This window comes from Pelobates fuscus, chromosome 4 (assembly GCF_036172605.1).
Source record: "Pelobates fuscus isolate aPelFus1 chromosome 4, aPelFus1.pri, whole genome shotgun sequence".
NCBI lineage: Eukaryota > Metazoa > Chordata > Amphibia > Anura > Pelobatidae > Pelobates > Pelobates fuscus.
This window is the reverse complement of record NC_086320.1, coordinates 81,623,277-81,647,169: the sequence shown is the minus strand read 5'-3', so window position 1 is coordinate 81,647,169 and position 23,893 is coordinate 81,623,277. Positions and strand designations below refer to the sequence as shown.

At 37.1% G+C, this 23,893-nt stretch overlaps 1 protein-coding gene across 2 annotated transcripts in view; it reads left to right on the top strand.

The window, feature by feature from the left end:
• Nucleotides 1-23,893, top strand: part of SULF1 (sulfatase 1) — a 106,621-nt gene that overhangs the window by 12,985 nt on the left and 69,743 nt on the right. For both annotated transcript variants that reach the window (XM_063451339.1, XM_063451340.1), the window contains exon 2: nucleotides 5,587-5,718. The gene's annotated coding sequence lies outside the window, so the exon portion shown is untranslated. The remainder of the gene's footprint in view (nucleotides 1-5,586; nucleotides 5,719-23,893) is intronic.

The following is a 23,893-nucleotide window of genomic DNA, read 5'->3' as shown; positions in this document are numbered from 1 at the left end:
CCATAGTAACTAAAAAATAAAAGGTGACTGGAATGTCTCTGGAGCAATAACTAACCACAGAAAGAGGTAGTAGGAAAATGAGTGGGGGCCTCTGATCTAGCACATGGTATGAGCCTCTCCCACATTCCACATGTGATGATATTGTGGGAATTGAGTTAATATAATATATAGTGGATTATACCCCTGCTCCTTCCCTCATTCCATGGACTGTGGATGGATGAGTAATGTAACATGCAAGGTTCCCTAAAACCCAAAAATAAACTTCACTTCTCCTATCTTCTCAGCCCAGGAATAACAAGATTATAGTTGTAAATGATGTAGGTGGGCAGTGGCTGCCATTGTTCCTATATTAATGAGGAATTTAGTTAAATGGGTCATGGTTCCCCAGTATCCTTGCAAATACGTATGTCTTATACTACCCTCATGTCTCCCATCAGTACGCAATGCTGGAATAGTCCTCAGGTCCCTGGCATTAAAGGGACACTATAGTCACCCAGACCACTTCAGCTCAATTAAGTGGTCTGGGTGCTGTAAACATAGCAGTTTCAGAGAAACATTTGGGGTTAAGCCAGCCTCTAGTGGCTGTTTTCCGCTTTCCTATGGACACTTTGAATGCGCGTTCGGCACTGCCGCGCATGTGCATTCCGCTCCGCTGACGTCAGACGGGGGAGCTGACGTCGGCGGGGGAGTAGAGGAAAGGGAGCCCGGCGGTGGAAGAAGGTGAGTAACTGAAGGGGTTTTAACCTTCAGCACCACGGGAGGGGGACCCACTATAGTTATCCTTTAATATCCCCATGCTGCCTTCCCCAGTATATGACAATGCTGAAAAAAAGTTAGTAAAAGAAGATAAAATGCAGGGCCATACTGGTAGCCACAAGGGGCTATTGTACAGGCTCTACCATAAAGCTATGAGAGCACCAAACAAGTTACATAGAACACAAGATTTTGAATCTGAAGACATAACTTTCCCTGAGACATAGGAGAGTGTGCAGTGTTTATAGCGGAAAATTGATTCTTCTGTAATGAGGCAAATGAGGAGAGACAAGGACTGTTATTGTCTAGTACCATGTAACAGGAGGAGAGCTGTTCGTGGTAGTTAGTGTCTCTTTAAAAATGTCACTTACTTTAAGAATCACTACATCATGATGCTAACTTAATTTCCTGGAGCACTGTTGAGTTTCTCAAATGAACAGCGCTTTATTGAAAAAAACAAAAAACTATGGTTTCTGGGAAGTGTAACTCAATTGTCAGCTGTGTGCTGTAGAAAGTTTACAGCTGAACTGCAACTCAAAGAAACTTGGAGCCTGATATCAGAAATAATTTTTTGGAATAATTTGAAAATAAGTATTTTTGGAGCAAAAATAAGCACTAAAGGATCGGACTGAAAGGCAAATTGGATGAATATAGTTAACAAAACAAAAAGTAACAAAACCTGCTAGTGTCTGTGGTCCCTTTTATTTGACAGTAAACTTAAAAGAGAAATTACACCATTGAATAAAATATAAACAAAATGAAAACGTCCTATAATCATTTTTTTTTTTTTTTTACATGTATATTAAATATTTAGCAATTAACATCCAAATCTAGTTCAGTCCTGGCATAGCCAGGGCACACAATGCAAATTACGCTGAAAAATAGAAACATTGTTTCGGTTTTCCCTCTTTTCTCTATTTTTTATATTATGACTCAAGGCTGTTTTGTATCAATGATTGACAGTGAACCAAAATTATATGTTATATTTAATTTTATTTTTCACACTCCACAAACACACATTTTATTAAACATAGTGGACACTTTATTTCAATTATTGACAATCCATTATTTCTTTTTTTTTTAACACTTCTTATGGCGTTTATTTCACTGAACAAGTGAAACAGCCTGTGGAGCGCAGTCTATTCTGTAAGCACTGCAGGGTATAGAACCATCTTCTCTGAGCTTTGACAAAGTTCCCCATTGGTGCAATATTATATATCATGTTTGTCAAACTAAAGCAACAGTTAGGCCTATTTTGATATATTAGCTGATATTGGCATGGTTTTCAGAGCTGTACGGAAACAGACATATTTTTTTATTTGTGCAGCAATTCCAAAAAAACATATTCAGGACATTGGATCAGGACCTATGTCTGCATAAACTGGCATAAGCTCACTGATGAATGTGGGAGCCACAAAGTTGGAGCTATTTGTCATATTGTAATTCAGACAGCTATGTCTAGGTCTGTGCTCCTATGGTGTACCTATGGGAAAATATGATCTGCACGAAAATGATGTTGACTCTCAGCCATAAGCCCTTTCCTTACTTATCAAAGGGACTGAACTCAGTATAAATTCTTGGAATGTTCCTTTTATAAATATATTCTAATTATTTTATCCAGAGTTTGAGCAGGTTTTCCCAGACAAAAAATAAAAAGGAAAAAAGCCTTCCAATAATTAAGTAGATAAATTCAATTAATAAAGAACAGTCTTGATTCCGGTCATAAAAGTGTTATGCAAAACGCGTAGCCATGTGTTGTTTGGTGTCATCATATTGTGTTTTCTGTACACCAGATCGGTTTCCTTTTCTCACCTGACTGCACGTTTTTTTATTTTATTTCAACCACTTTAAGGGGTGAATCACGGTGGCTGCAATTATACATGTTTGTTTTTTGTTTTGTTTTCATTTTTTTCTTTATTATTATTTTTATTTTTAATTCAACACTCTTTTAATTGTTTTACGACTAAGGAACAGGTGGTCCCATGGTTTTGTACTATAAGCTACAACTGAAAAGAACATTGAAAATCACTTATAAGTTATGCTAGCCTTTTCATGTGAGGCTCCATTTTTAATCACATACAAATTCTTTATTTTTACCATGCTCACAAGCATGAGTGGGTCAATATAATCATGAAATACAGAATAAACAGACATTGCAGTATAATCATGGCATACATAGCGTGTTGTGTGCGGGCTTTGTTCGAGAGTAGGGGTTTATATTTTTGTGACTTGGCCTATATCGAGTGATGATAGATGGAGTCAGGTCAGGTAATGTCTATTGTGTATTCGTCGTTTGTCGTTGAGCCCTTGGGTTACTGTAGAGGCTCATTGCTTAAATGTCCCCTAATCAGGGAAGTATGTTTAGGTTACGTCATAGTTGGTTCTTTGAGCTATGGTCATGGCTTTCCAAGTATCCTGGCGTAGTCTTAGCTCTATACGTACTGTCATAATGTAATGCATCTCCGTGGTCCCTGTTTGTCCGGGGATTTGGCTTCCCATATTGTGGAGGTGGGGGGGAGAGAGGTAGACGCCTGTGTGTAAGTTGGGCCTGGTTTGTTATGTTTAAAGTTGTAGGGTTCAGTAATAATATTCAGGTGTGAGGCTCCATTTTACTATATTTATATTAAAGATTTAGCAAATTACATTATAATAGAGGTCATCTCAGGTACAGTCAGCGCACACATTGCAGGAGGAGGGGGAATAGAAACGCTATTTTGCTCTTCCTTTTCTGTGTGTGCTCTCTCAATGCTGACTGCCAGGTGCAACAGGCAGAACTTTTAACAATAAGTGACCGGGAGCTAAAATGGAAAAGCCAATTGCAAGAAAATGTTCATTTTATTTTTCACTCCGCACAAATACATATTGGTTAAAAATATGGCATAAGCACTGAGCTGCAAGATTGTAATTAATAACAACATGTGTATTTCAATATGTTATAACAGACCTTCCTATTCAATCAAAGTACGTTATAGTAGAGTCCAATTTTGCAGGATTCCAGGTTTATAGAGGGTATGGCAGAGTGTTATTATATTAACAATAATTCTAAACGAACATTCCAAGCACCATAACCACTAGAACTGTAGTGGTTATAATCACGTGTCCTGACTCCCCCTCCCCCATGGTAAGTAGTCAGTTTTAGAGCTACTTGACTTCTTACCTTGGGTTCGCAGAGTGCTGCATCCAACATTCACTACATCCTATTGACAGTCAGAAGCAGGTGCTTCCATTAGCTTTTCTGAGCTAAGCTCTGCCATGCAGGGCTCGCTCATTGGCTGAGAGTGTCAGCTGATCAATCTAAGCCAATGTATCATGTTTTCTACATTATAGCTCTTATTGATATAAAAACCATTACCATTTTACAAAACATGAAGTTCAAGTCACTTACATTTAATTTGAACAAACATTAATTAATTTCTCTCTTTCCCCCTCCCCCTTTAAATCTAATAATCATTCTGTCTGTCTGTCTGTCTATAAAATGTAAAAATTAATCTTATTCCTAGTGAACTGTAAATATGTTTAGGCAACTATCTGTATATGTGCCTTTTGTTGTGTTTTCTTAATTGCATGTATTGCTTTTCCTCCTTGTGTCAGCTGGGGAGGAGTGGAAGAATTAGGCACAGCAGTAACATTCTGATCTGCTCACTGCTGAGCTTCCCTGGTGAGCTTCCCTCCCAGTCCTAGTGCTCACTCCCTTCCCCAAAAAAAGAAAAGCCCTTGGGCTGCATTTTTCACCCATGTTGGACCACCAGGGATCATCTCTTTAAGAAATGTAAGCATGAAGGGGAGGCAAAACATAGAGCACCCTTACACACGCATTACACACAGCCTATACTCCCCACGTTACAAACAGTGAATGCACACCACAAAATCAGCAAACCCCCCACATATTTCACACAGTGAATGTGCACCACACACATTACACACAACACACAAATGCTAAACACAGCCAGTGCGCTCACACAGGCACACTACACATGGCGAGCACATATTGAGTAAGGACAGAGGGAGAGATGCTCTAGGTAGGAGACCCAGTATTTGTAATGAAAATTATTTTGTGGGTCAGGGCAAGTAAGCGACAAGTGGATTGGGTTACCATTTTAGTTCAGTGGACAAGTAGATTTTTAAAAAAAATTTCATGCCCCTGAGCAGATTTTATTCTAATGCGTCACGGTCTCCCTTGAGAGATCTTTTGTTGCGGAGAACTTCTTCCACTCCTGGTACTTCATACGGGAGAAGCAGTGTCAGTGTCGTACTCTCTATTACGTTTGGTGTATTTTTACTTCCTTTTTAGAAAAAATATATTATATTTTGTTCTTTGGATATCATTAAAGTTAATAAAGATAACTTTTTAAAATATTTCTGGTGTATGTGTATAATTATAGATCTCTGTAAACATGTGTTATTAAATTATCTCTAGATTGTAAGCTCTTTTGAAAAGGTTCCTCATCAACCTATTGTTAATGTAACATTTCGTAATTGTCTCATTTATTGTTTAATTTCCCCCCTTATAATATTTCAAAACGCTGCGTAATAAGTTGGTACTGTATAAATGCCAATAATAATAAGATCAGCCCAGACTGCAACAACATATCTCTCGGTTCTTATTATATACTGACAGAAAGTTCTAAGAATTTTTTTAACAAATCAATGCATAGCTCGCTTTTCCATTGGCACTCTGGGAAATAAGAAAACTCTGATACCTATACTGTAATTATACTGTAATTTTGAATGGGGCATTTAGTGTCAGTAATATGCAGTTAGTGTAATAACTAATGTTATTTTATTTGGAAAATGTATTTGGTTAACTGTATTTTATTTCTTGTTTCACTTCAGGAAAACATCCCATTCAAAATAACTTCTGTGAAAGAACACTGCGCCAACGCTTTGCTGCTGAATTGTGGGAGAATTATGCCAGAATCATGGTCTTGCTAATGAGTGCATATGTTTACAGACCTCACTAGCCAAGTAAGCATTCATGTAATCTATAGTGAGTATGCTATGGAATGTTACAGAGCTGCTTGACCACCATTCATGTCAATGGCAGTAGAGATCACTTAGTACCAACAACTGGGGAAATAGATGAGGGTAAACATTTAACAGCAAATATAGCTGGAAAACAATCAATTAAACTCTTTGGTGATTTGTGGAGGGATTTTGCTTGAGCCAGACATTTCTTTTAAGCCATTGTGAATTTCCAGTGCAGTAGTATGCATGCAATTATTATTATTTTATTATTTTATTATTTATATAGCGCCATCAGGTTCCGTAGCGCTGTACAATGGGTACACTGGGCACTTTAAAGTACACCCATGTGATTTCAAGTAGGATTCACATTTTCCTCCAAATCAGTCTGAATTTTATTTCTATTTAATTAAAGTCATATCTTTTGTTTTGTTTTGTTATTATATTTGACACATTATATTTTTTTTATATTTGACAAACTATGATAATTAATGACAGCTGAATGGCTACATCCTTTGTGATACATTAAAGGAACACTATAGTCACCTAAATTACTTAAGCTAAATAAAGCAGTTTTAGTGTATAGATCATTCCCCTGCAATTTCACTGCTCAATTCACTGTCATTTAGGAGTTAAATCACTTTGTTTCTGTTTATGCAGCCCTAGCCACACCTCCCCTGGCTTTGATTGACAGAGCCTGCATGAAAAAAAAAACTGGCTTCACTTTCAAACAGATGTAATTTACCTTAAATAATTGTATCTCAATCTCTAAATTGAACTTTAATCACATACAGGAGGCTCTTGCAGGGTCTAGCAAGCTATTAACATAGCAGGGGATAAGAAAATCTTAATTAAACAGAACTTGCAATAAAGAAAGCCTAAATAGGGCTCTCTTTACAGGAAGTGTTTATGGAAGGCTGTGCAAGTCACATGCAGGGAGGTGTGACTAGGGTTCATAAACAAAGGGATTTAACTCCTAAATGGCAGAGGATTGAGCAGTGAGGCTGCAGGGGCATCTTCTATACACCAAAACTGCTTCATTAAGCTAAAGTTGTTCAGGTGACTATAGTGTCCCTTTAAGTTTAGTTGGGGTCACTTCCTTGTAATAGAAGCCTTGATCAAACAATACAGCCCATTCTATTAGCCATGGATGCAAACCCACAACGATGAATCATTGGTCCAATGCCATTGACTTAAGGATTTTTATTAATCTTGCATTATCTTTGAATTTGTAATACACCTTTTCCACACATGGCATTGATTATCATTTTTACTTTGAAAAAAATCTAAGTATTGAATGTTAATGGATGCTGAAAGTCTCTCACTATGAATTTAAATAGAGCAACACTATACCCATTTGATAGATTACTGTAGAGTAACCTAGAGACCTTCTTTCACTTAACCCATTGATTATTTCTCTTAGATGTAAGTACAAAGGTTGGGTTAATGAAAGGATGTAAAAAAAGGAAAGGATAGAATATTAAGACAGATGATCATATTTAAGAATGTGGTTGTTCGCTTAGTACAAGTTTAGCTGATGGAACAGTACAACGGCCAGATGAGGCAATGCAATGCAGTTATATGTGAATTTATGATGGCAATAATAAGTGGTTCAGAAGGTGTGGAACAATTCGTTGTCAATGTATGCAGAAAGAAAAACATCTGCTTCAAACCAAGTCGGTTATGAGTTGCTGGAGAGTTTCCCTAAAGGTATAATGTAGGACTTGTGTGAGAATCTGATTCACAGAACATGTGAAACTTATTACTCAGCAGCAAAATCCACCTACTCATATATTATGCTGCTTACCCGTAATGTGGATTATGTATGATTTTGTTTCTTTTTAGCTTGTTCAGTGATAACGTGACTGGACACCATAGATGTTTGTGAACTGCATTCCCACAATTCTCAGCCAGCCTAAAGTCCATCTGCCCTCCATGGAAATGATGCTCTATAGACATGTTTATTCATCACTGAGCTAGTTGCTGGCTGTTAACCCATTGCTCCATGGACCTTTGTCTGCAGGAGCTATAGAATATCTACAGTCGATCTCTAACCCTGGGTGCTTGTCTAGTCTGCAATCCAGTACAAGTCTGATTTAAAGTCTGAATTAAAGGACAACTGTCGCATCGAAAATATTTTTAATACCATAATTTTTTCATCAAGTGTTGAAAGGAAATTGGTGTTTTTGAACATCTGATTTCACATATCCATCTCAATATTATCCACATTGGTTGCACAGATCATGCTGTGACATTTTCTTAACCCCTTAAGGACCAAACTTCTGGAATAAAAGGGAATCATGACGTGTCACACACGTCATGTGTCCTTAAGGGGTTAAAGAGACAATGCTGAATTAAAAAAAAAAAAATCTCAAAAGTAATTACAGTTACGACTTGCCAATTTTAGCCTCAATTTTCCAATTTAGATTTTATTTTTCTACTATTTAGAATATAAATAATAACTATGTTATTATTTATTGTTAATTTAAGTGTGTCATATTCCATGTTGATGTTAGCTTTTGTTGTTAAAGAATTGACAGACTTCTCCCAACGATTTGCTATCATCAGGCAAAAACAAACAAAACATTCTTTACAATGTAAGCCCAGTAAAAAAAATATTTGGAGCAAAAACACATGTAAATTCTCAGTTCTAAATCTACCATATAAAGTATTCCTTGTTTTGTTAAGAACATAGCTATATTGATTGCTCATTAACGGCACCAGTCACTATTACATACTAACAATAACTAACCAGTGACATCATGCACAGTGAAAGGATAACAGTCCGAAGGAAACTCCTTAATAAAATTTGTACTCTAAAGCAAAATATTTTAATGGTTAAAACCATTCTGAATTTCTTTTCTATGTCTCGACCCATAATCCCTAGCTGTAATATAAGCACTGTTTGATAAATAAATTTGCGGCAAATTAGGTGATTTGTATTGGATGTAAAATTGTGGACAACAATGAGGGACAAAGGTTTAAAAATAATATCAGGAAGTATTACTTTACTGAGAGGGTAGTGGATGCTTGGAATAGCCTTCCAGCTGAAGTGGTAGAGGTTAACACAGTAAAGGAGTTTAAGCATGCGTGGGATAGGCATAAGGCTATCCTAACTATAAGATAAGGCCAGGGACTAATGAAAGTATTTAGAAAACTGGGCAGACTAGATGGGCCGAATGGTTCTTATCTGCCGTCACATTCTATGTTTCTATGTCTGTTGACTTACATGTACATGCAAAGTAACAATGGATCATTTAAGTTACCTTTAAAGTTGCTATTGAGAAGAGTTAGAGACATCATAAGATATTTAACCATCTGCATTCCAGATGTTGTGGACTACATTTCCCATAATGCTCTCACATCCACCATGCTGGTAGAGCATCAGTGGAGATGTAGTCCAAAAAAGTTAGAGTGCCAAAGGTGGCTGTGACGAACTGGACCTCGTCATGGGTTCTTGGAGGGGCATACTTGCCAGCCTCTCGCCCACAGACTATGGACCCTGTAAACTGTGATATAAAAGTCTCCATTTGTCTATTTGAATTATATGGTTCGGTAACTGAGTAGCCACATGAACCAGAGACCACCCTGGAGCTTGTTAAGCTTAATTGATACATTGTTGCAATTTCCACCGCAGTGGTCTAAGTGTTCGTCTGGGTGGCCACCATTTCTATGGAGGACCACGAGGTGGCGGCCATCTTGTTCGCATGGACCAAAACCACCAATAGACTTCAGGGGGACTTAGACGCAAATGCCCTGGAACTATTTTCGGCATGAAAACTTTGCGGTTCCCGGTCGGTTCCCCAGCAGCACTTAACCGCGATTCTATGGAACTAATTTCGGCCTAAAGACTTCGCGGTTCCCGGTCAGTCCTCCAGCGGCACTTAGCCATGATTCTATGGAACTATTTTAGGCTATGGGACCATGCCTGCGGTCGGTAAAAACTATGACTTCCATAAAATTTCTGAACCCCTGAACTGATCTGAGAGATTTTTGGATATGTTGGTCACCCATATCAGGGCTATCAGGGGATGTAACTTTTATGGGGATTTTATGTGTTTTAAGGTATTTTGGGGGTTTTGCACAGCATGTTGTCACACTGGACTTTGCATAATATCTGCCCATTGAAGTAACAGACAGCGGAATAAAAAAATATATATAAACCAGCAATGATCATTCAACATGTATGTACCATGTAACAAGTAATACATTTAATGCACTTGGCAGTTCATTTAGTACATATCTTGTTTTTCTTTTCAAAATAAGTAGCGTTGGGATCTGTTGGGGACTTTATGAATAGCTGTTCTTGTTACGGCTTTCCAGGTATGTTGAATTGCGTTATTTTTCAAACAGATTTGTGAATGTTAGGACCCAAATACTTACTGTTAAATAAGGATAAATTACGGCTTTTTAAATATGGCCAGAGCAACAAAAAATGTCCTGTTGAGTTAAGATGAGTCATGGGAAAAAAAATGTCTTGGACCAAAACCAATATATTCCCTATATAACTTGCTCTGCCAAGATCAAGAAGTGGATGAAAGGTTGGTTATGGGAAACATAATTTGGTATGCCCTTGTTAATGCTATATATTTTTCTGTTTCTATGGTGTGATGACTTGCTTTAGCACATTAAAACAGATGAAGTCTATTGGAGAATACGAACATTCCATAATACTTTGCCCAAAGTGTTCTCATTGGTTCTTTATATATAGTTTTATATTCTGGGTTTAGGCATATCCACGGAATGCTGATCAAAGCCCAGCCACTGAAACAATGACCTTTTAATGATCACAAAAAGTATACACATGCATCGTATACCAAACCTTGCATCAGAAAAAGATTCTCTGTAAAATGAGAAGCTCATTGCTGAAACCGTTATGAAAGAATATCCTGTACTCTGCATAAGAATAAAAGCTATTCAATGTAAATCTGGAAAGTGTATTTTACATAAATTACTCCTGTAACGACTTTCATTCTGAAAACCTTCATTTACACAATTGTATCTAATGTGGAACACTAGAGGATCTGGGATGTTTTTGTGTAATGTAAATTCTATTTGATCTTCCAAGCAGTGAGCTACATTTTATCCTGATACAGTGATTATTTTTTTCTTATGGTGAGTTTCCTATGCTACCTATCTACCCTACCTGCAGACACAGTATACACCTACAATTAAGCCATGTTATTAGCAATGGTTGGCATCATCAAGCTGCGCGTGTTGATGCAGGAAGTAAAGACCTTTTATTTTCAAAGATTTTAAGAGGACAGTGCATCTATTGGCTGTAGGTCTAAAGGCCACTAGAGGTTTGTTTGTTTTTTGGAAAATGTAAACATTTACATTTTTCCAAACTTAACAATGTTTTTCATTGACAAAGAAAAGGGACAGCATCTATGCACCAAAATCTGTTCCTTAAGATGGATTGGGTTTAATGATTACGGTGCCCATTTAATAAGCCAATTTGATAGAGCTAGATACCAAATACAGATCTGTCAAGTCACACGGGTGTGGGACACCCAATATTCCCCCAGGCCCTCCGATCACCCGATAGCCTAGTTTTATCACCCACTGTTGGAGACTAATGAAAAGTGCCCTGTGAATTCCTGTTTTACTTTACTCATGGTGCACTGAGAGCCGGGCATGCTTGTCACTATGACGTGCCCCTTTGTGCTGATTGCATCGTGGACATACCAATCTACCTGCCAAGCCCCCATCAACCAGATATTAGACCTTTCCATGTTTGCAGTAAATATGCAGGGAGTTCCATGGTGTCTTATTATCTATAGGAACCATATTAAGACTAATGGGTTAGTGCAATACGTTTTCCACAAAGAAAGAAAAAGGGCTGTTGTTGTTATGGTGTCGGGTAATTGTTCTTACCAGGAGTCCACCAGGTGCTTTTCCTTGCTCCACTACAGCCTCAGGAGATTCAGAAGCATTGCGCCTGAGCAACAACTGGCAGTGCAGGGTCTAGCTCATTGGATCTAGACTCGTGGTCCCCAACTCAGTCCTCGTGGACCATCAACGGTCCAGGATTTATGTACTTCCCTTTTTTATTCAAATGGAGATACTGGTAAAACCTGAACTGTTAGGGGTCCATGAGGATCGGGTTGGGGACCACTGATTCTAGACTGCATCACAGCATGTAGCTCAGGAGTGCTAACAGAAGCATCTAAGCAGGAGCTTCTGGCTTTCCTGTAGTGGAGGTAGGAAATGGCGACCCAAGTTACAAAGTCGAATCTATTTAAAAATGTTAGACTACTTAACAATTAAGGGGTGCCAGGGCAACTGGCTTGCTGTTATAATGCTTAGAGTGTTCCTTTAAGACTCACTAAACCTCCTGCATGCTGAACAGGTCTATGCCATCAAATGAGTTAAAGACAGCATTTTATCTCACGATTCTATTAACATTTTGCAGTGTAAGATGATACAATACAAACAAAATTCTTGTTACAAAAAAAGGTATCATCTTCTAAACAAAAGAATGATATAATAAGACAGTGAAATCTAAAGGATCGTTCTCTGTTCTGGCATGTTCTTTTACCTGCAGCAAATCTGTCGCCAAAGAATATTTTTCAATAAAAACTATTTTAATTCCGTTATTTACAATCCTTGCCGTTCAGTTTCACTGACTGGATGTTAGTGTTTGTTTACTAATGTTTTGAAGGGATTTAGGAAGTATTTGGAGTTAATCCACCAATGTGCTTTCAGAGCGATTCTTAATGGTGACCATTTATTTTCAAAATAATAGGAAATACTATTTTTTTTTCTGTCTGTGACTCAGCTAAATACTTTTCAGTTACTCGTTTATTTTGCCAACTTGTTACATACTGTACATTTAATTAGAAAGCAATAAGGGTGCCTGCACCAACCTGAAACCAGTCACTTGGGAACTTTTTCATGATGTGAATAATAATTTATACAGGCTTTTCACTTAGATGCTAAATCATCTGTGTCTGGTTAGTAGAAAGTAATTGGTTGTGTGTTGATGCAAATACAGAAGTACGGGCTGAAAAGGTTCTATTGATACGGAGTCTTGCAGATTGTTGAGATATACGCGCATAAGGCAAATGAGGCCAGATCACACATCTGTCTAAATAAGGACCATCTTGTGCCTCTCTCTGATAGCTGCTCAGCAGCAAAAACCTTGTATGAGTTTGCCTGCAGTGATGGGATTTGAAGAGAGTAGACGTTATCTATGTAAGAATATTAGAGCTTGCAAAGATATAGAGAAGTTTTAAAAGATTCTGACAGCATTTATATTGTATTTCATTCAAATAAGTAAAAGTTAAAAATAAACGTTACTTTGTTTATTTTTGGGGTATCACAGCAGTGGCTGTTAGAGTGTCAGCTCACCTGCCAGCATAAAGGAACACAGTTTTAGAACTGCCAAAAAGAATATTGTATCAATAATGCTATTTATAACTATAATGTATTCTTGCCGACAATGTAACATCATTGACGCTGTAAGAACTGACTTTGTGTTTATGAAGCAAGAAAAATAAATATTTTTTTTGTTTGTTTTGTTTTTAAAAGCCAAGAATGTCTGTGTTAAATATAATACAGGGAGGGCCTATTTTACCAGAAGAGATATGACTATATGCTGCTTAGTACTTAAGTATTATTATTTTATTTTTTATTTTTTTACAGTAGATATTTTAGAACAACAAATTCCATGATGCGTTATGTGAATGTCTAGCACACATTTAGGCGCATTTAGGGATCATTTTTTGGGGCATCACTGCTCCACAAATTATTCATAAAATGACAGCACATTATGTACCTATGTAACTGATCATTGGTGAACTTTTTAAATAATGAAAGCCCTGCTATCTCTTTACAGAAATTAAATCACATCTGCGATACAGGCGCTCCTTTCACTATCTGCTGTCTTTTAGCTGCTACATTTTTAGTATCCAGTAACCAGTTCCAACTTACAACAAGATTTACCATCCAATGACCAGTTCCAACTTTCCCCAATTTCTTTCAAGTTTGGAACCTCCTGAACTTGAATTACTCAACCTATTTGGTAAAAACTGGAATAGCGACGCATTCTATCATTGGAAATTAACAGAGTTCTAAGTTTAATAGCAGCAAAAAACATTCCATTATTTACTTTGCATTTTGACCGTGATCAAACCTCACAGTTAAAACAGACAGCCTATGCATTTCAAATGAATGTAACATTTTCGTATTACCTAACAAGAGGTTTGTAGGTTTGCTTAGGTATAAATGGAAAGTTTAATCTGCCACAGACTACAGAACGGATTTGTGAAAACTCCATTAGTCCTGGATTAATGTTTATGTCAGCCTGCTACAGTGTTAAGCTTGTTTAATGATCATTTGGGCTATAAGGTCCTAGTATTCACCAGAAGCCCAAGTCACGTGTTTTTAGACTCTGACAGAACATGTAACGACAAGTTGGCTCTCTGTTTCATCCCAAATCGTTTCACCATTCATCCAACATATCTGGCAAGGCGTAATGCCTTTCCCTAGAGGATTTATGCATCAGTGTATGCTGTGAGATTTATAAAAACCACTGGTCTCTAATCTATAGCTTTATTTAGTTTAGCCCTCCCACTGACAGGAATTGTATATGATTTTAGCTAAATAGCCAATAATCCTTTTGATCCCGTTAAATCGTTATCTGTAATTACAAATTGCAGTATTATGTTGAGGGGGAAAAATAACACAATGTAGTCAAAATAACATGCCACTGTAAAGCAATGTGACTTTATATATATATATATGTAGGAGGAATGCAAACGTCACTATTCTCATGTCTATAGGTGGCTGGCTGTTGGTGGTGAGATTTATGATACACTATCAGTTCCAGGAGGACCATATTTTATACAGGAAAAAATGACCAGCTACACAAGCTAGGATTTTTTTTTATTTTTTTTTTACAATTTTCCTGTATTTTCATGGGCCTAGTCCATTATCATGTGAGCCAGGGCTAAGCAGAAATTAAAGGTGGACTGTTCCTTTTTTTTTGTTCCTCATAAAAATGAAAATGAGTCAAGCTTACTCTGCACTGAAGTCTACATTTTAACTGAGTTTTGAAAGAAAGTCAAAATGATCAAACTCAGGAAGTACAAAGGTTAGAATAATTTAAAACATTATGCAACCAATTCCAGTCTGGAGTAATCTAAATGGTAATCCAGACACACACCCCTTGCTGACCATGCCTAGACAGGAACATTTACAATGACAAGGCCCACAGATAGCTGAAACAATTACCTCGGGCTCCTGTATCTCTTCTGCCAAGGAGTCTGTCTGAATATCAGTTTTTAACTTTCCTTGTAAATGGGATCAGTTTGATACAAAAATGGTTTAATTTCCTCTGTAAGGGCACAAATAAGTTTACAATTTATTTGCGACCTGGTCAGTAAGGAATCAAAACTACAGAGTTGTTGCTCATTCTTTTTTTGTCTCATTAATTCTGTTTTGACTTGTTCTTTTGTTATAAGAAATAGCATGGTAAGACTCCCTATACAGGCTCCCAAATTCAGGTTTCAAAAAGGCCGCGGTATCCTTTACACTTAATTTTTCCTTATCTTAATTTTTCAAAAACATACTTCACTTTATATGTGTTTCTCTTTTTCTATGTGAACTGTTTAATTTTCATTTGCTAACTTCTTACTGGCTGTAAGATATTTTTATCCAATGACAATACAGCTAGAACTTAAAACATGACCGTTACAAGAAAATACTTAAAACATGACAGTTACAAGAAAATACACAGCGATGGTTAAACTACAGCATAAATGAATGCATTCTGGTGCAATATCCATTCAAGTCAAGTAAGAATTTATGCAAGTATAAAACATAAGATGCTAGTTATGAACAGCATGTCAACTAGGGTCCATGCTTGTATCTGATTGGTGCTTCTGTTATATTTCCAAGAGCGTTTTCCTATGTAGGTGTTTTGATTCCATTACTTTACATGTCTATCACATTCCATGTCCACATATCTTCATCACAATCATATCAAGCTTATTTAAACTATCTAATTCAACATCAATTTAAATGTTATTGTAACACTTTCCTACGGTGTAAAAAACCAACAAATAAAATTCTTATAACTTTTTTTTTTGTTATTGTAGAGTTAAATACCAAAAGATGGGGGTGGTTAAATAATGTTCATTTTACAGTTAATGGCAGTCTTAGGTTTTCACTATAAACATGTTCTGAATGAAAAGGTTTGTGTAGAGACCTCCAGGGTTTAACAGAAGGGATATTAAATGTGTGACATGCTCAGTTAGCAACTAGCCCACCTCTGTATATAATACATCGTGTTGCTGTATACATTTTTAGCCTACTGAATTCCTCGCTTTGATCGTTTCAGGGCTTACAGCAACAGGATATACAAAACAAATGTGGGTGCATTCAACTTTTAAAAATGCTGTAAACTCACTGGTTACAGCTAATTCAGACATTGTTTTAAAATTGTCTCAGTTTTATGCATGAGTGAGATACAGGCCTTGTGCAGGCATGACCAACGTACTCCGAAATCTCCCTAAAAGGAAATATGTGCCGGTGTATACAGCAATAACATGGTTTGTGAAAATATTGTACAGATCACATCCTGGCTCATTATCACCAAGGGGTGTAAAATCTTCATCTATCTTTTAAGAAAAATAAAATTGGAGGGTAATGTGTTAAAGTCCTATCCACTGGTGGTCCAACAATTTCAAAACATGTTTTATAGCAGTATTGATGATGAATTATACCATACAATATCATTTTGTCACGATTTTAAAAGTGCACAGATGTGAATGTGCTTATGGCCAACTAAAAAGCAAAGGAAAAAAAAACAATAAAGAGTTAGCCATACATACACATTCATATTTTAGCTATGATAAAGCTTGATGAAGGCAATGCCGAAAATATTTTTTAGAGTTTTGCGCACTTATAATAATGAATAAATTCAAACTGTGCAATTCTTTGGTTACCACCATGTACCACCACCATATACTGAGCAGGAATTATTCCTCTGTTAAATCACTGCACCACATACCGTAAATCCACAGTCCTCTGGGGTGAGAATAAATTTGACCCCTTATGGACCTGTGACTTTCTGTGCTGTATTAATAACAATAAACTGCTACTTTACAATATTTTTGAATATTTACACGTAGGACACCCCACTGGCGTTAAATGTGGCACTTCAGAAATCACCCTTAAGAACAGACTGAGGATGTCTGAGATGCTTTTTTTACACACGACCTTAAATTCTTTCTTTACATGCTCAGCCTCTGATCTTTAAAACTACAAGCTGGCGGAACTTCATGTAGAACATAATCAACAAAGATCTGCATTGCCAAGGTTTGCCATCACTGAAATAATCTGCCTCTATGGATGTTCTGTGGTTATGTTCAAAGTAAACCTGACATTTGATCACATTCAGATCAGGGTACGGAGAATTGACTTACCAGCTGTTCATAGATTACAAATACTGTCATCTTCGAGTAGCAAGTGGTTGGGTAAGTATGATGAGTTCTTCCTGGTAACAGCTGTGAATCAACATTTCCTACGTGCATTAGCATACACAAACTGAATATGTTGCAATGCAGCCCCTTGTCTCTTATTTTTATTACATATGGTCAAATCCATTTAGCAGATCATCTATGTTAGTTTAATCCGTGCAATGAAATGTAATTTTCACTGATGAGCAAACCATGCATAATTCTGATGGGTAGTATCGAACCACATGGACACAGAGTGGACAGAGAAAGCAGCTCTGACCAGTTGGGTAAGAGCACCAAAGCTTTGTGTGGCCTGCAGAAAAGGCCTATTTCAATGTGACATTCTATTTAGAAACAGGGTTATTGACGATTTTCATATTTCAAGAAAAAAAATTGGCAAACTAAAAAAATAATTGGCTTAAGGAATTTTTCTAATTTATCTATTTTGGTCTAAATTTTGAAATTTTGATGATTAGTGATGTCCCGAACAGTTCGCCGGGATACGCGCAATGTTTGGTCCGCCCCCTATTCGTCATCATTGAGTAAACTTTGACCCTGTACCTCACAGTCAGCAGACACATTCCAGCCAATCAGCAGCAGACCCTCCCACCTCCATGATGAATAGGGGGTGGACCGAAAATCGCGCGTGTTCGCAACCGCGAACACGCTATGTTCGCCGGCGAACGGTTCCCGGCGAACTGTTCGGGACATCACTACTGATGATTCTCGCTGTAATGAATAACCCTGTGTGTGTTATTATTAAAGCGTTTTTTATCATCTTTAAATGGAATGCCCTTCCTATGTTTATATTAATAGTTACTCCAACCCTTTTAGAAGTGGTCATGGTGGTAGGAGTCTGTGTATGCAGCCTTTCTGCTTGTAACACTACCCATGCTGAGATATTTGCCCTTTTGTGCTGGGGTCTAGCTGAAGCTGATCTTCCCTCGCTCTATGTGCTCCTTCCCCGCCTCCATGCATTTATATTAGTTGATGATATTTTTTCTTTTTAATTCCCTCCAACTCTGTCCTTAATGAGCTATGTCCTAATTAAACTGAAATTACAGAATACTTTTTACTATGAATTTACCTCTTTCAATCTCAATAGATGCTATGTTCCATTAAAGTTTCATACATTTACAAAATCAATCAAATCCTCAATAGGCATGTGCATGGGGAAAATTTTCGGTTCGGTTCGGCATTCCGAAATTCAGAATTTTCGCATTTCGGCAACTTCGGAACTTCGGCACTTCAGCAGTTCGACATATTTTGGAAATTTGGCAACTTCGGCACTTCGGCACTTCAGTACTTCGACACTTCGGAACTTCGGAATTTCGGGACTACGGCACTTCTATTGCAGCCGCTTAGTAGATAACTCCCTAATTCCCACGGTATTAGGGAGTTATCTACCAAAAGGCTGAAAGACCTAAATTGGTCTTTCAGACAAATTTACTAATACTAAGTAAAAATGACTTAGTATTAGTAAATTTTGCCCCTACTCGCTATACCGCGAGCCACAGGCTGCTCACTGTTTAATAGACATGCCCCTACTCGCGGTATAGCGAGTAGGGGCATAATTTACTAATACTAAGTAATCTTTATTTAGTATTAGTAAATTTGGCTGAAAGACCAATTTAGGTATTTCAGCCTTTTAGTAGATAGCTCCCTAATACCATGGGAATTAGAGAGTTATCTACTTATTCATTCCTGTCATTACATTGACTGGCCAAGTAACTTACATTTTATATGAATGTATGTTACTTGATTGTTTTAAGTGTTGCAAATGCTTACAGCTGAATCCTGGCTATGTATGTATGTTTTTATTTAAAATTGTATACAATGTAAATTTTTTCTTCTTTCACTGGGTAAGTGCACTTCGGCACTTTGACACTTTGGCACTTCAGCACTTCGGAATTTCGGAACTTCGGGACCTCGACAATTCGGCACTTCAGGAATTCGGCACTTCAGCAATTCGGACATTCGGAAGTACCCGAATGTCTGAATTGCCCGAAATTCGTCCGAATTCATATTCGGACCGAAACGAATTGCACATGTCTAATCCTCAATCAGTCATCAATCACTTTATTTCTTTAAGCATTAACCTAGCTGGTAATCTTGTTCAGAAGCCATACGTAGAGGTCAGAGCCGAGATATACTCAATGTGAGATTCATTTAACATGATACTTGTCCAGTCATTAGGCATTATATAAACATAGTAACAATCTGAGAGGCCGATGATGGCCATCACTGATTATATAATTTAAGGGAAACTGACACCTCATGAGTTCATTAATATTATGAGTCCTCTATTTTTATATATGTTTGTGAGGTCTGAGAAATTCATTTATGTGTTGACATTTACACCAACCTATCCTGAAGTGTCTCAAATTTTACTCCCTGGAAGTCAATGCTATAAGTTCTGCTGTGCCTATACTGAGCTGGATTGTGATGGCACTTGTTAAATATTTAGAGGGGGACAGGAGGGAGAAGGTTGGTAAGGGTAACTGTACACAGGAGGTGGGTATAGTCAGGAAATATATAAAAAAGTAAGGATAGCTAGCCCTAATGGTACTCCGGTACCGTAGAGAAGTTCTCTACGGTGCCGGAGTACCATTAGGGCTAGCTATCCTTACTTTTAGGTGAAGCTATGTTAGCCTAGGCTCTGGTAGCTACTGATATCCTTATTTTGGAACCTTATTTATCTGGGTAGGAGTTTTTTTCTGTACTCTTTCGAGATTCAAGTGCGTGGGGGCGATATACAGCCTTAATTGGGAATTTATATTTTTATATATTTCCTGACTATACCCACCTCCTGTGTACAGTTACCCTTACTAACCTCCCCCCTTCTCTCCCCCTCCCCTTATACCTCACTTTCTAGACAAGGATACCTCTGTGTCATCTGAGCTTCACTTCAGGACCCCCTTGTTTCAAGGGTTTTCTTCTATTCCTGATTTGACCCCAAAGTCTAATCATAACTGCCATTTAGCTCTGCCCCTGTACTTCCGTTTCTCTTAAATTCTTCAAACAGGAAGAATCAGACTGCCGCAGACAAGGGGTGCTGCTTATTGGCTGGTAGTGTCAGCTAATGCTGTGCGCCAATCAGTAGCTCAAAACAGTGTGAGAAAAATATATACATTTCTCAAGCCGATTTTATGAATGGGGAGATACTGAATGCCCTAGAGCAACAGAGACAGCCACATCGCTGTCCACGGCAGTCCGAGGTTTTCTATTTAAAAAATCTCAGAGACGCAGAATGACAGGGGCAGAGCTAAACGGCGCTGGACAGAAGACTTTGGGGTTTAACCATTCGGGACCTCCTGGCACCATAACAGCTTAATTCCGATACCTTTTTTAAGGTGCCCAGAGTGATCTTTTAATATACATTTTCATGAAAACTGGCAGGTGTTAGGTGATTTTCAATGTTTTATTTAATGGTCTCATTTCCATTACTGGAAATGACACTATCTGGAAAAACATGGGTTAAATCATTAATAATAATAATAATAATAATATAAAGAGAGATTAACTAATCAGGGACTTATGACCATGTTTAAACCTTAATACCTTCAGATTAGTTTTCCATTATAACAGGGGGAAAAAAACGAAAATCTGTAAAAGAATGAACTTGCTTGTAACAAAATCTCATGACTCATTAATCTACTCACTGGATTATAAACCACTGTGAAATTATTATTGCGGGAGCAATTTTAATAAGATTTCAAACATCCATAGACAGCATGTGCACAGCACAGATTTTGTTCAAGGGAAGGATTGCTCAAAGGTAACGTGTATTCTAATAAAATAATGTTAAGAGTCTGTTAACTCATTAAGTGACAGAAAGTACAAAAGAGCAAGAGAAGTCTTCGATTGGCAGTTTGCAAGTGGATTTCTCTGGAATTCAGAGGGTTAACTGAACTAGTGAATTATGGAATTCCATGGACCTAGGACTTATTATGATCTTCTATATAACATGAGGTTTTAATAAGCCTCCTACTCGCTGCCCACATGTGCCTGAGACTGCATAGAAACCAAATCACTACAGAGAAGGGATTACTTTAGACTCCTCTGAAATATGCATTGTTTGAATAGCCTCTGGTGATCACCATTCATGAATGGCTGATTTGACTTCAGCGGTAAATAATCTGTTTTAATTATCAGTCAGTTTTGTATGATAAGGTAAATTATCATCTTGTATAAGATGAGATCCAGAGTTTAGTCATTCAGCAAGAAAACTATGTGTGAAAATAATAAAAAAAATAACCCTCATTATAAAAATATTCTTAAAAGTAGACAATCAAGATTTCATCAGTTTTAGACAAAAAGAATGGCTAATGGATGTTCCTTTATAGAACACAGAATTTAGGGCTGCTTATTTTTTATTTATTATTATTATTAATATTGGTATTTATATAGCGCCAACTAATTCCGCAGCGCTTTACAATGTTATTATTATTATTATTAATGACCTCAATGTAATATTTATGCGTAAGATTTTCAAATAACTTCATATTTTTGGTGAAACTTTAAAAAAAACTATTTAAGCTTTTGAACATATTCCATATTTTGATATTATTTGATGTATTGATATATACTTTTTTTATATCTGATATATATTTTTCATATTTTAATATTTTGAACGAAGAGTTTTAAAAAGTTTATCTAAACATTTTAAATCATTTGAAAAGCTTATTCAAAAATATTAAAATGAGGACACTTTGAGATTTATGCTAAGGTTATTGAGTAAAGCAGGAACCTTTGGGAATTCAAAATTAATTTCAAAATTTTGGGCCACAATAGCTGAATTAAAAACATTCTCCGAGTCAGTTATTTTATCACTTTGGATGTTTTGCAATAAAATGTGAAACTCATTTTAAATCTGTTTCAATTGCACACATTACATTTCACACTTTAGTAATTGACCCAGTAAGATTTTTTTGCTCTTTGGTAGTTGTGAAAGGTGAATATCCATGGCTATCTATAAAGTGCATACGATTTACAGTTTCAGTCAGTCTGGGGAAGTTACAGAGTACAACTTTAACACATCAGACAGAATATAGTGGATTCTTGGACCTGACAATGTGCCTTTTTAATAGCCTCTAGAGTTTGAGTGCTTGCGGTCACAATGTGTCCTATTACTGTCATTTCTCTGAACAATGCAGGCTACATTCATAGCAGTTATCAAGCTGTCAGGGCAATTGCTATTATCTTGACAGCAAGATAACAAGCAATCAGTTGGGTATGATGGGACACTGAATTCCTTGAGGACACAGATATTGCTTGCTGTATGTTTTCTGTGGTCCGGCCGATTATTTTTTTTCTAGCAATGTTTCTTTTCCTCTGTGTTCAGGAACCATTGACAAGTGGGGTAGTAAAGATGATTAAAAGTAGAGTAGTAAAGATGAATTGTTATTACAATGTTTCCCCCTACTTTTTCAACCCAGTAAGCACTATTGCAATCTGTTATAATGCTATGTGTATAAAAACTAGCCTTGGTGTGTTGAGCTACAAAATCTTCCTCACAGTGGTGCCCATAACAACAAGGATCCTTACAGACAGACTATAGAAGCGTTACATGGAGCATATAAAGCAGTCATTCAGCTAATGCGCCCATTTACGTTTTCCTCCCTTAATGAATTCAGCTTAGGATCCACCAATATTGAAACACTTTGGCATACTCCTTCACTGGTGGGCTTGACTTAGAATGTCCATATGCTGTAATTTGACTCTTGTAGTTTATACATAATACTGGTGATGATTTAAAACAGCTTTCAAATACTGTATATAAAGAGAATCATAGGCAAATTAGATTTACTAATCGGTAGTCGGTAGTATCTTCTGCAATCTATTTAGATTGTAGCTCTCCTAGACCAGTTATGGCAATATGCTCGCTCCCTAGATACGTTACTACCTTCAGATGCTTTAAATGTATTCTCTATATGCCTGATTCCTGGGCTTTGGTAGAGCACAGTTTTTTTTATTAGAAAAATAGTTGCAGCCAGTCTAGTATCCAGTAGCTCTCGACTGTGTACCTTTTGTCTGCATTCTGTAAATCTCTCAGGAAATTGAATTGGGATTTATTTCTGTTATTCTAGATGTTCTGGAGGTGATCCATAATCCTTTGTGCTCTAGTACAATTATGTACTCATCAAGGCAGTTTGAAATTTCACGTAAACTTAGAAATATATATTAGAACCAGTCACACCACAGGGCGATTTGAAGAGCTTACAATCTAGAGGAATGAATTGAATTACCAACAAAAAGACAGACCTAGCTGCATAAAACCATGGTCCAAAAATACTAATATTCTCTGTCTGAATGGACTTTATTTCCATTGATCTTTAAATACTTCTCAGAAAAATGTGACACTGCTGTATTTGCCAAGATTAGACCATGTTTTCAAAATGGAATGAACAGGTTTCCATATAATGTTGGCCAAGTGGCCACAGCAGGGGTATTGCTGAAGATCTTCCAAAATGACTTTGATGCCTTTGTTCTGATGGGAACAGTGAGATGTTCCCCTACTCTCTTTTGCAGGTACCCAAATGGTGTTCTACTTTGACCTTTCCAGGCATATGGTAGAATGGTGACAATCCTTACATCCCATCAGTACACATCAATGAGTTAGAAATATTGACTATGACTGAAGTCCCCAAAGAAGTTTAGCAATCAGTGGTGACCCTTAATAAAAAATCACTTTATTTGTACTATGTGTACCC